Source organism: Myotis nattereri (genome assembly GCF_964212035.1).
Source record: "Myotis nattereri genome assembly, chromosome: X".
Taxonomy (NCBI): Eukaryota; Metazoa; Chordata; class Mammalia; order Chiroptera; family Vespertilionidae; genus Myotis; species Myotis nattereri.
This window is the reverse complement of record NC_138078.1, coordinates 44,204,252-44,215,640: the sequence shown is the minus strand read 5'-3', so window position 1 is coordinate 44,215,640 and position 11,389 is coordinate 44,204,252.

Below are 11,389 nucleotides of genomic sequence, written 5' to 3'. Positions count from 1 at the left end.
ATGCATTTAAAGATTGTTCATGTCTTTTCATATTTTCATGGCTTGATAGCTCATTTCCTTTTATCACTGATATATATTCCATTATATGGAAGTACTACAGTTTGTTTATATTTTCACCTATTGAAGGACATCTTGGTTGCTTCGAATTTTGTCATTAACAAATAAAGGTGCTATAAATGTTGTATTGCAAATCAGCGAGCTAGACAAGATGCCTTAATGAGCTAATTAGTTAGGAGTCATCTTTATTGCACGCAGGTTCAGAGCAGATTACCTCTGTCAAATTCTGAACAAACACAGTAAGGAGTATTTCCTTTTTATATTCTTCTAGTTCTTTGTGTTAAGTTATTTTTGTAGACAGCTTGTAACCTTGAGTACATATCATATCTAGCAAACACCTGTCATATCTATACAGACACCTGTAACCTTGGGTACATAGCTATACAGACACCTGGCATCAGTATCAGTGTATCAGTCCCTTATGTTAGATGGCTAGCTTGCAAGGTCAGACAATTAAGTTTATCATTTCTATTATTCAAGCTAAAAAACAAAGTTATTTTACAAAATAAGAGACTATCTAACAATAATAGAGTTGACCTACAGAATAAGAAACTGTCTAAGAATAACAGAGTAGTTCGAACAGCAGTTTTATACAGCAGTTTTCCAAAGAAGGGATTACTATGTTTCATAAACATGTGTGCAGATTTTTATGACATTAATTTTCAACTCTTGGATAAATTTCAGAGTGAATTTTCTGGATTGTATGGCAATAGCAAGGCTAATTTTGTAAGAAACTGCCAAACTTTATTTTATTTTATTTTATTTTTTTATATAATTTTTTTTCTTTATTGATTAAGGTATTACATATGTGTCTTTATCCCCCAGTATCCCCCCCCACCTCATGATTTCAAAGTGACTGTAGCATTTGCATTTCCACCACAATGAATGAGGGTTCCTGTTGCTCTTCATCCTTGCCAGATTTGATGCTATCAGGTATTTTGAATTTTACCCATTTTAACACATTGTGGACAGATCATGAGAATTCTCGTGTTTTCTGTTCTAAGGCTAGTGGCCAATCACGAGATTTCTTTTAAAAGATAAAAGCTTGTAATAACATGTAATAAATAACTTCAAAATGCAATGGGCATTTAATTTTAAAGCATGCCTTTAACATTTATGTAAAACGTTTTTTTGTACTCGTTCAATGGAAACTCATCTGGCCACTGAGTAAAGCTAGCAATAAAACTACTGATCTGCAATGTGTTTAATAGGTGTATAGTGAGATCTCATTGCTAGTGTAGTTTGCATTTTTCTGATGATGTATGATGTAGAGCATCTTTTCATATGTTTATTTCCTATATGTAGATCATCTTTGGTGAGGTGTGTTTGTTCAGGCCTTTTGCTCATTTCTGTTTTTGGTTGTTGGAACTTTGTGGAGGACAACAAAGAATTCTACCTTTTGTTTCCTTCATAGGATGTATTCCTATTGGCAGACCATTTCTGTTAAGCCCATTTATTCAGATATCAAGAGTTCTTTCATCTGTAATCACTCTTCCTTTTCAATATTGTGGTACTGGCTTCTCAGAATACTGCTCTTATTTCATGTAGGCTTCTAGAGAAGTAGCATTGAAGGCAGGGCTTGGAGGTAAGAGAATTAGAGACTACTAGGCTCTAATAATGGCTGCTCTACTAATTTACTTGTTAACTTTAGATTTATCAGACATTTCTCTGAGTCTCTCTTTCTTCATATGTAAAATGATGAAAATAATCTTCAACTCCCAAAGTTGTTTTAAATACTCCAAATTTAATAAATATGAAAGTGTTTTATTACTAGTAATAGCAAAAATCACTGATTATGTGTATTGTGTTTAGTTACCTTTTGTTGCTTCCATGATTTTGCTTGTGGAAATTTCACTTGGGAAATTTCTTAATTCAAGAGATTTTCTTCTAAGGGGACTGAAAGGCCAATATGGGTAGTTTCCTTGGAGTCTGGTATCTGACTTACTAACTAATCCACACTCTACTAAATGTTTTTTTTTTTCCTGCCTGAAAAGTTTCTGGACTGCTGCCAATTTTGATCTCAAAGCCATTCACCCCCATTTTATTCAGATACCATCAGAAAGCTCAGCTGTACTCTCTTCAGCCCTATTTGTTTCTTGATCTCTTTTATTTACCCAATTACAAAGCTCTCAAATATTGAAGTAGGATTCATCTTTTGAGATGTTGTTTTTCTCACCCTTCTTGCTGGCTGTTTGCCAAAAGAGTGACTCATTTTCTTCTGTCTTTAATTATGTTGTGCCCCTTTGTCTCCACAACTCTTCAGTCATGTACTGAGTGTTGGCTCCCCATTTCCCATTTAATTTCATGAATGCTGTGAAGTTAGGCTCAATGAGGGTCTTTCACAATATGCCAGAAATTCATTTCTTGACTGCACCTCTTCCATTTCTTGGACTCTAATACCCCAATATGGATAATGTGGGAGATGTTAATCACCTTTTTAAAATCAGCTTTTTATCCTTTCCATAAGAAGAGACCAAAAGAAGCTTTAGAGGAACAAATAGGAAGTTCAAAGTCCTAGCATGTGACAATTGCAAATGTTCTAGACACCCTCAGAAATGAATTTAAATTGTGGAAAGAACTAAGGAAGGAAGAAATGAGAAGGAGCATCCCAGCTGTGATTTCTTAAACAATACCCTAGTGGAGGTTGTAGTACCTTAGAAGGTGGCCTTTAGAAGTCTGGATGACAGACTTCTTGTATAGTTAAAGATAGGAGGTTTGCCTAAGTGAATTTATGACTCTGAAGGGGACGTTATAGGCAATGTGCAAGGTCTGTCTTTGAGGACTGCCAAGAATAACCTAAAGTGGCCCATGATATTTAAAACAGTCTGTCCTTCATTCCTTCTTTTGGTAATTGGTTAACCATCAAAGATTACTAAGCAGTTTTGCACTACTGGGTTGAATACCATCTCTACCCTTCTAAATGCCCTATCTAGTGTTAATATAGAAACCTGATTAGATATACTCACTAATATGTTTAGCATTTCACTTATTATTCCGGGGATTCTACCCTGACATAACAGGTAGGAACTTTTCTCCTAGAGAGCTCACAAAATGGATGCAGTGACCAGAAAGGGGATTAAGGGCCAGCATTTATGAGTTGTTGCTAGATTTCTTCTTTTTAAAATTACTTTCTAATTACAGTTGACACAGAATAAGTAGTTGCTAGAATTTTAAGTTAAGGATAAAAAAGAATGAAAAAGAAAACAGAACCAAGCTTCAGTGTAACCTTTTCATGCATCTCTAGCTCTGTGTCTTGGCAGAAAGTAGTATAATAACCAATTAATGTCAAAGAGATGAAGAGGTTCAGAGTATCTATTTGTTTTGTAGGAGACTGGGAGCAATATTGCTAATGTGATTAAGGGAAAACGATAGACTCCAATTTTGGTGAATCATGCAGTACTTTCTAGATTGAGACAGGCCACACATATAAAAAGCAGTAGCCTTATGGGACAGTATGACCACTGCTTATGCAACAAAATGCCCCTTGGAACATAAAAAACAACAACTGGATACCTGCATATGCAAGGGCTCACCTGAATGAATACTCATATAGCAGCTTGACACATGCTACTCTCTTTAGAAGTGGCAAGTCTCATAGTATCACTTCTTCTGTACTCTGTTGGTTCAAAACAGTAACAAATCCATCATATTCAAGGTAGGTGATAGAGACCTAAGATCACAATGAGAGGAGAGTCACAGAATTTTTTGGCCATGTTTTAAAACCTCTACAAAACTCAAAAAATGACTCGCTGCACTGAATTTGACACCAAGACTTAATTTGTTTCCATGTGGGCATACAAAGTTAATAGCACATAATCCATAATCCACAGAAGTGTAGTGCATGTGGGGAAAGAGTGACAGCGTGGTACTTTCAGTAGACGGATTCTTGTTTTTATTTTTTTTATTTTTTTAATATATTTTTTATTGATTAAGATATTACATATGTGTCCTTGTCCCCACGTTACCCTCAACCACCCCCCACTCATGCCCTCACCCCCCCGTTGTCCGTGTCCATTGGTTAGGCCTATATGCTTGCATATAGTCCTTTGGTTGATCTTTCCCCCTTACCCCTACCCTCCCGTACCTTCCCTCCAAGGCCCGACAGTCCAATCAATGCCTCTCCGTCTCTGGATCAGACCTTGTTCATCAGTTTATGTTGTTCATTATATTCCACAAATGAGTGAGATCCTGTGGTATTTATCCACTCTCCAGTTCCATCCATGCTGTGGCAAATGGTAAGAGTTCCTTTTTCTTCTTCCTCTTCTTAAAGAATACCTTTCAGCATTTCATATAATGCTGGTTTGGTGGTGATGAACTCCTTTAGCTTTTTCTTATCCGTGAAGCTCTTTATCTGACCTTCTATTCTGAATGACAGCTTTGCTGGATAAAGTAATCTTGGTTGTAGGTTCTTGCTATTCATCACTTTGAATATTTCTTGCCACTCTCTTCTGGCCTGCATGGTTTCTGTTGAGAAATCAGCTGACAGTCGTATGGGTATTCCCTTGTAGGTAACTGAGTTTCTTTCTCTTGCTGCTTTTAAGATTCTCTCTTTATCTTTTGCTCTTGGCATTTTAATTATGATGTGTCTTGGTGTGGTCCTCTTTGGATTCCTTTTGTTTGGGGTTCTCTGTGCTTCCTGGACTTGTAAGTCCATTTCTTTCACCAGGTAGGGGAAGTTTTCTGTCATTATTTCTTCAAAAAGGTTTTCAATATCTTGCCCTCTCTCTCCTTCTGGTACCCCTATAATTCTGATGTTGGTACGCTTGAAGTTGTCCCAGAGGTTCCTTACACTATCTCCATATTTTTGGAATCTCTTTTCTTTTTTCTTTTTCGATTGGGTATTTTTTGTTTCTTTGTATTTCAAATCTTTGACTTGATTCTTGGGATCCTCTTGTCTGCTGTTGGATCTCTGTAAATTATTCTTTATTTCAGTCAGTGTATGCTTAATTTCTAGTTGGTCCTTTTTCATGTCCTCCATGGTCTCACTATACTTATTGAGGGATTCATTAAATTTATCGGCGGTTTCCAAAAAATTCTTGAAAAACCTTATAAACGTGGCCTTGAACTCTATATCCAGTCATTTGCTTTCCTCCATTTCTGCCATTTGTGACCTGTTTCTTTGTCTCCGCATTTTGGCTGCTTCCCTGTGTTGATAGAGTGGCCCTGCGCGCCAGGTGTCCTGTAGGGCCCAGTGGCTCAGCCTCCCCAGTTACCTGAGGTGGACACTCTTGGTGCACTCTTGGTGCCTTGGTTGTTGTAGGATCACTGGGAGGAATTGACCTCCAGGCCAATTGGCTGTGAGAATCAGCTGTGTCTGAAGTGGGAGAACTTCTGTGCTGAAGACACCCTTCTGGGGCAAGACTTGCTTCAGTGGGGCTTTGGTGCTCACTGAGTCTGCTCCCTGAGTGTGTCCCTTATGGATCTGAGGAGTTGCAATCTGTATGGTCCCCCTCTGACCACTGGGTACAGTGGCTCCTGGATCTAAGGAGGTGCTAATTCAGCCTCTGCCTGAGGCCACACAGCAGGAGCCACGAAGAGGCTCAGCTGTGAAGCAATGCAAGCTGCTGCGGGGCCTTGGGCCTTCTCTTGGAAGTTCCGGTCTGCGGGGCTCAGCTGCAGTTAGGTACATTCACATGCAAAAGCCTCTGCCGCAGCCTGGGTGGGGCGGGGTCTCAAGGAGTCAAAGGGCGGAGAAAGCAGCTATGGCTGATTCTCCTAAGGAGTCGCGCGTCTCAGTGACCCGATAATTGCTGCAAGCACCTCTGAGGGAAAGCCGCGCTCAAGTTCGCCCGCTGCCCGACAGTCCAGCTTCTCCCCGTATGAGTCCTGGGTCCCCAGAGACTGCCCAGAACCGGAGTTCAGAGCAGTTGGGAGCTTGTGATTCAAAAAAAAACAGCCGCGTCCTCAGGTGCCACCCCCTTTCTGCGCGCGCACTAGCCGCCGTACCTCTGCACTTCACCTCCGCAGCTCCTCTGGCTCTCAGTGTGCTTTTCTTTCCTTCTAGTTGTAGAATTTACACTCAGCCAGGCTTCCTGTTGTTCTGGATGATGTCTGCTCTGTCCTTTGCGGTATTTTTCAATTGTTGTGGGAGGCGGCAATTTCCCGGTGTTTATCTGTGCCGCCATCTTAGTTTCTCTCTGACTGACTTATTTCACTTAGCATAATGCTCTCCAGTTCCATCCATGCTGTTGCAAATGATAGGAGTTCCTTCCTTTTTACTGCGGCATACTATTCCATTGCATAGATGTGCCAAAGTTTTTTAATCCACTCATCTGCTGATGGGCACTTAGGCTGTTACCAAATCTTAGCTATTGTAAATTGTGCTGCTATGAATATGGGGGTGCATATAACCTTTCTGATTGGTGTTTCTGGTATCTTCGGATATATTCCTAGAGGTGGGATCACTGGGTCAAATGGAAGTTCCATTTTTAGTTTTTTGAGGAAACTCCATACTGTTCTCCACAGTGGCTGCACCAGTCTGCATTCCCACCAGCAGTGCACAAGCGTTCCTTTTTCTCCACATCCTCTCCAGCACTTGTCATTTGTTGATTTATTGATGATAGCCATTCTGACCGGGGTGAGATGGTACCTCCTTGTCATTTTGAGTTGCATCTCTTGGATGATTAGTGACTTTGAGCATGTTTTCATATGTCTCTTGGCCATCCTTATGTCCCATAAAAAAACATTTTTGAAAGAGAGCAAGTTGTACAACTTTCTAACTTTGAAATTCAGTAAGTCTGTTTCCTCATCCTTAAGTGGATATATGCCTACTTCACATGGCTGCTGTGAGATTCAGATGAAATAATTATGGAGAATTGTTTTGTAAACTACAAAATGCTATATAAATATTTAAAATCATTACAGAGTCTGTAATTTTGCAATCTAGGCAAGATCAACTTAATCCTTTTTCAGTCTTTCTTCATAATAGAACTCAATATATTAATTCTGATAACTGTGTAACAATTCTATACTTTCAAACCTAAGTTGTTCTTACCCTAGTATATACATTTCCTTTAACTCTTAACAGAAATGGAGAACAGTTGGTGAATAGTATCTATCCTTTCATCTACTTTAAGTCTTTTAAAGTTTGCCAATCTTCTCATCCACACCAATAAGCTGATTCAGTGTCAAAGTTGAACAAGCACAATTTCTATACCCTTTACTCATAAATCCTCATAAATTAAAATATGATTACCCCTTGTCTGAATCCTTTACATGTGTGATATAAACAAGAGATTGAGGCTTAAAAGTAAATCTGCCTTGAGGTATATCTAAAACAAACAGTATTTAAAGCAAAGTTCAAGGAAAGGATGAGAAAAGGAGGATTGGAAGAGACATTGTACTTGATTGAAACTAAGAAAAATCCACAGAGATTACAATTCTCTAAGGTTTGAAGTAGCAGATGAAATCACGAAGGAAAAGATTGACAAGCATGTCAATGACATATTAAAATGCTTGTAATATAATACTCAAAGGAAAGGCTAAATTAAATAATTGTAGATACACTGTATTTATGTGGAGAAAATTTAAAAGAAAAGTGAAAAAAATCATTGGCCAATTTTTTGATTAGTTAATTTTTAAAATTTTAAGTTAGCTAATATTGTTTTCTGTTTTTAAATAAATATAAAAATGATGAAGTATTCACATACCATAAAACGTTCCTGAAATATAAGTCATTCTATTGTGTGATTCTGGAGACAGATTATTACTAAGATTAAGTTGTTGTATGACTTTCAATACTAAGCCAGAATAGCCCTAGGGAAAATGGAATGGTTGGTTACCCTAGTTTAGTCATACAGTAAATTTGTCCAAAATGGGTTTGTCATTATTTTCTCTATTGCACTTATGATGTATAATAATTTAAAGTAATGTGATTTTTTAAAACCCTGTGTCTTTCAACTCTATATTTTAGACATTTTCTTTCTATCTCCGCCTTACCTATTACCAACTTATTATAAAAAGAAATTTCATTTGAGAAGAATGATATTGCAATAACAGATACAATTAGAAGTGTTACCATTTCCACTCAGTAGAAATATAGCTTAAGTGATAGAATTTCACAGGATTTCTAACACTTTCTAGAGAAGAGGAAGCCCTGACAGAGTATTATAGCCTGCTCCACCAGCATAGTCTATAATAAAGATGAGTGCCTGCAACTCATATCTTTTTTTAACATTTTTATTGACATTATTACTGGTGTCCCCCTTGCCCCCTTCTACCCAGATCCCGCCCTCCCCTCCCTCTGGCCCTTACCACATTGTTCTCTGTGTCCATGGTCTTTGCATATGTGATCTTTAGCTATTGTCTTCACCATCTTTCATACCATCTGGCCAACCCAAATGCCATCTGATATCTGTCAGTCTATACCTTGTCTCCATGATTCTGGTTCTTTTTTGTTTATCAGTTCATTTTGTTCACTAGATTCCACATAGAAGTGAGATCATATGGTATGTGACTTTCTATGATGGGCTTATTTGGCTTAGCATTATAATATCCAGATCCACCCATGCTGTCCCAAAGGTAAGATTTCCTTCTTTTTAAAAGCCGTGTAGTATTCCATTGTGTAAATGTAACACAGTTTTTATTGTTGTTGTTGTTAATCCTCACCTCAGGATATTTCTTCCCATTAATTTTTTTAGAGAGGGAGAGAGGAGGAGGAGGAAGGTAGAGAGAGAAACATCAATGTGAGAGAGACACATTGATTGGTTGCCTCCCACAGGTGCCCTGACCTGGGTCGGGGATAGAACCTGCAACTCAGGTACGAGCCCTTGACTGGTAATTAAACCCGCAAACATTGAGTACACGGGCTGATGCTCTAACCCAGGGTTCCTCAAACTACGGCCCGCGGGCCACATGCAAATACAAATATTGTATTTGTTCCCGTTTTGTTTTTGTACTTCAAAATAAGATATGTGCAGTATGTATAGGAATTTGTTCATAGTTTTTTTTTTTTAATATATTTTATTGATTTTTTACAGAGAGGAAGGGAGAGAGATAGAGAGTTAGAAACGTCGATGAGAGAGAAACATCGATCAGCTGCCTCCTGCACACCTCCCACTGGGGATGTGCCCGCAACCCAGGTACATGCCCTTGACCGGAACCGAACCTGGGACCCTTCAGTCCGCAGGCCGACGCTCTATCCACTGAGCCAAACCGGTTTCGGCCATAGTTTTTTTTTTTTAACTATAGTCCGGCCCTCCAATGATCTGAGGGACAGTGAACTGGCCCCCTGTTTAAAACATTTGAGGACACCCTGCTCTAACCATTGAGAAACACCAGCCAGGTCTGTACCACAGCTTTTTAAAAAATTGTTTTATTGCTTAAAGTATTACAAAGAGTATTATATATATCCCTTATATTTTTTTCTCCCCTTGACCTTCCCCTAGCCTCCCATACACCCCAGTGTCTTGTGTCCATTGGTTATTCTTATATGTATGCATACAAGTCCTTCGGTTGATGTCTTACCCACCCACCAACCCTCCCCGGTCTTCCTGCTGTAGTTTGACAGTCTGTTCGATGTTGCTCTGCCTCTGTATCTATTTTTGTTCATCAGTTTATAATGGACTTAATTATCCATAAATGAGTGAGATCATGTGGTATTTTTCTCTCATTGACTGGCTTATTTCACTTAGCAGAATGCTCTCCAGTTCCATCCATGCTGTTGCAAATGGTAAGAATTCCTACTTTTTTACAGCAGCATAGTATTCCATTGTGTAGATGTACCACTGTTTTCTAATCCACTCATCTGCTGATGAGCACTTAGGCTGTTTCCAAATCTTAGCTATGGTAAATTGTGCTGCTATGAACATAGGGATGCATATATCCTTTCTGACTGGTGTTTCTGGTTTTTGGGGATATATTCCTAGAAGTGGGATCACTGGGTCAAATGGGAGTTCCATTTTTAACTTTTTTGAGGAAACTCCATACTGTCTTCCATAGTGGCTGCACCAGTCTGCATTCCCACCAGCAGTGCAGAAGGGTTCCTTTTTCTCCACATCCTCTCCAGCACTTGTCCTTTGTTGATTAGTTGATGATAGCGCTTCTGACAGGTGTGAGATGATACCTCATTGTTGTTTTGATTTGCATCTCTCAGATGATTAGTGACTTTGAGCATGTTTTCATATGTCTCTTAGCTTTCTGAATGTCCTCTTTTGAAAAGTGTCTATTTAGGTCCTTTGCCCATTTTTTGATGGGATTGTTTATCTTCCTTTTGTCAAGTTGTATGAGTTCCCTATAAATGTTGGAAATTAAACCCTTATCAGTGATAACATTGGAGAATATGTTCTCCCATGCAATGGGCTTTCTTGTTGTTTTGTTGATGGTTTCTTTTGCTGTGCAGAAGCTTTTTATTTTGATGTAGTCCCATTTGTTTATTTTCTCTTTAGTTTCCAATGCCCTAGTATCTGTATCGGTGAAGAAATTGCTTCGGCATATGTCTGAGATTTTGCTGCCTTTGGATTCATCTAGTATTTTTATGGTTTCCCATCTTACATTTAAGTCCTTTATCCATTTTGAGTCTATTTTTGTGTATGGTGTAAGTTGGTGGTGTAGTTTCAGTTTTTTGCATGTATCTGTCCAATTTTCCCAACACCATTTATTGAAGAGACTGTCTTGACTCCATTGTATGTCCTTGCCTCATTTGTCAAATATTAATTGAGCATATTGGTTCGGGTTGATTTCTGGATTCTCTATTCTATTCCATTGATCTATATGTCTGTTCTTGTGCCAGTACCAGGTAGTTTTGAGAACAGTGGCTTTGTAATACCGTTTGATATCAGGTATTGAGGTCCCACCTACTTTGTTCATCTTTCTCAGGATCGTTGCAGCTATTCTGTTTTTTTTATTATTATTAATCCAGATGAATTTTTGGAGAGTTCGTTCTAGGTCTGTGAAATATGCCGTTGGTATTTTACTGGGAAGTGCGTTGAATTTATAAATTGCTTTGGGTAGTATGGACATTTTAATGATGTTGATTATACCAATCCATGAACATGGTATGTTCTTTCATCTGTTTATGTCTTCCTCTATCTCTTTTTTCAACGTCCTGTAGTTTTCTGAGTAGTGGTCTTTTACCTCTTTACTTAAGTTTATTCCTAGGTATCTTTTTTTTTTTTTAAATATATATTTTATTGATTTTTTACAGAGAGGAAGGGAGAGAGATAGAGAGTCAGAAACATCAACGAGAGAGAAACATCGATCAGCCGCCTCCTGCACATCCCCCACTGGGGATGCGCCCGCAACCCAGGTACATGCCCTTGACCGGAATCGAACCCGGGACCTTTCAGTCCGCAGGCCGACGCTCTATCCACTGAGCCAAACCAGTTTCGGCTAT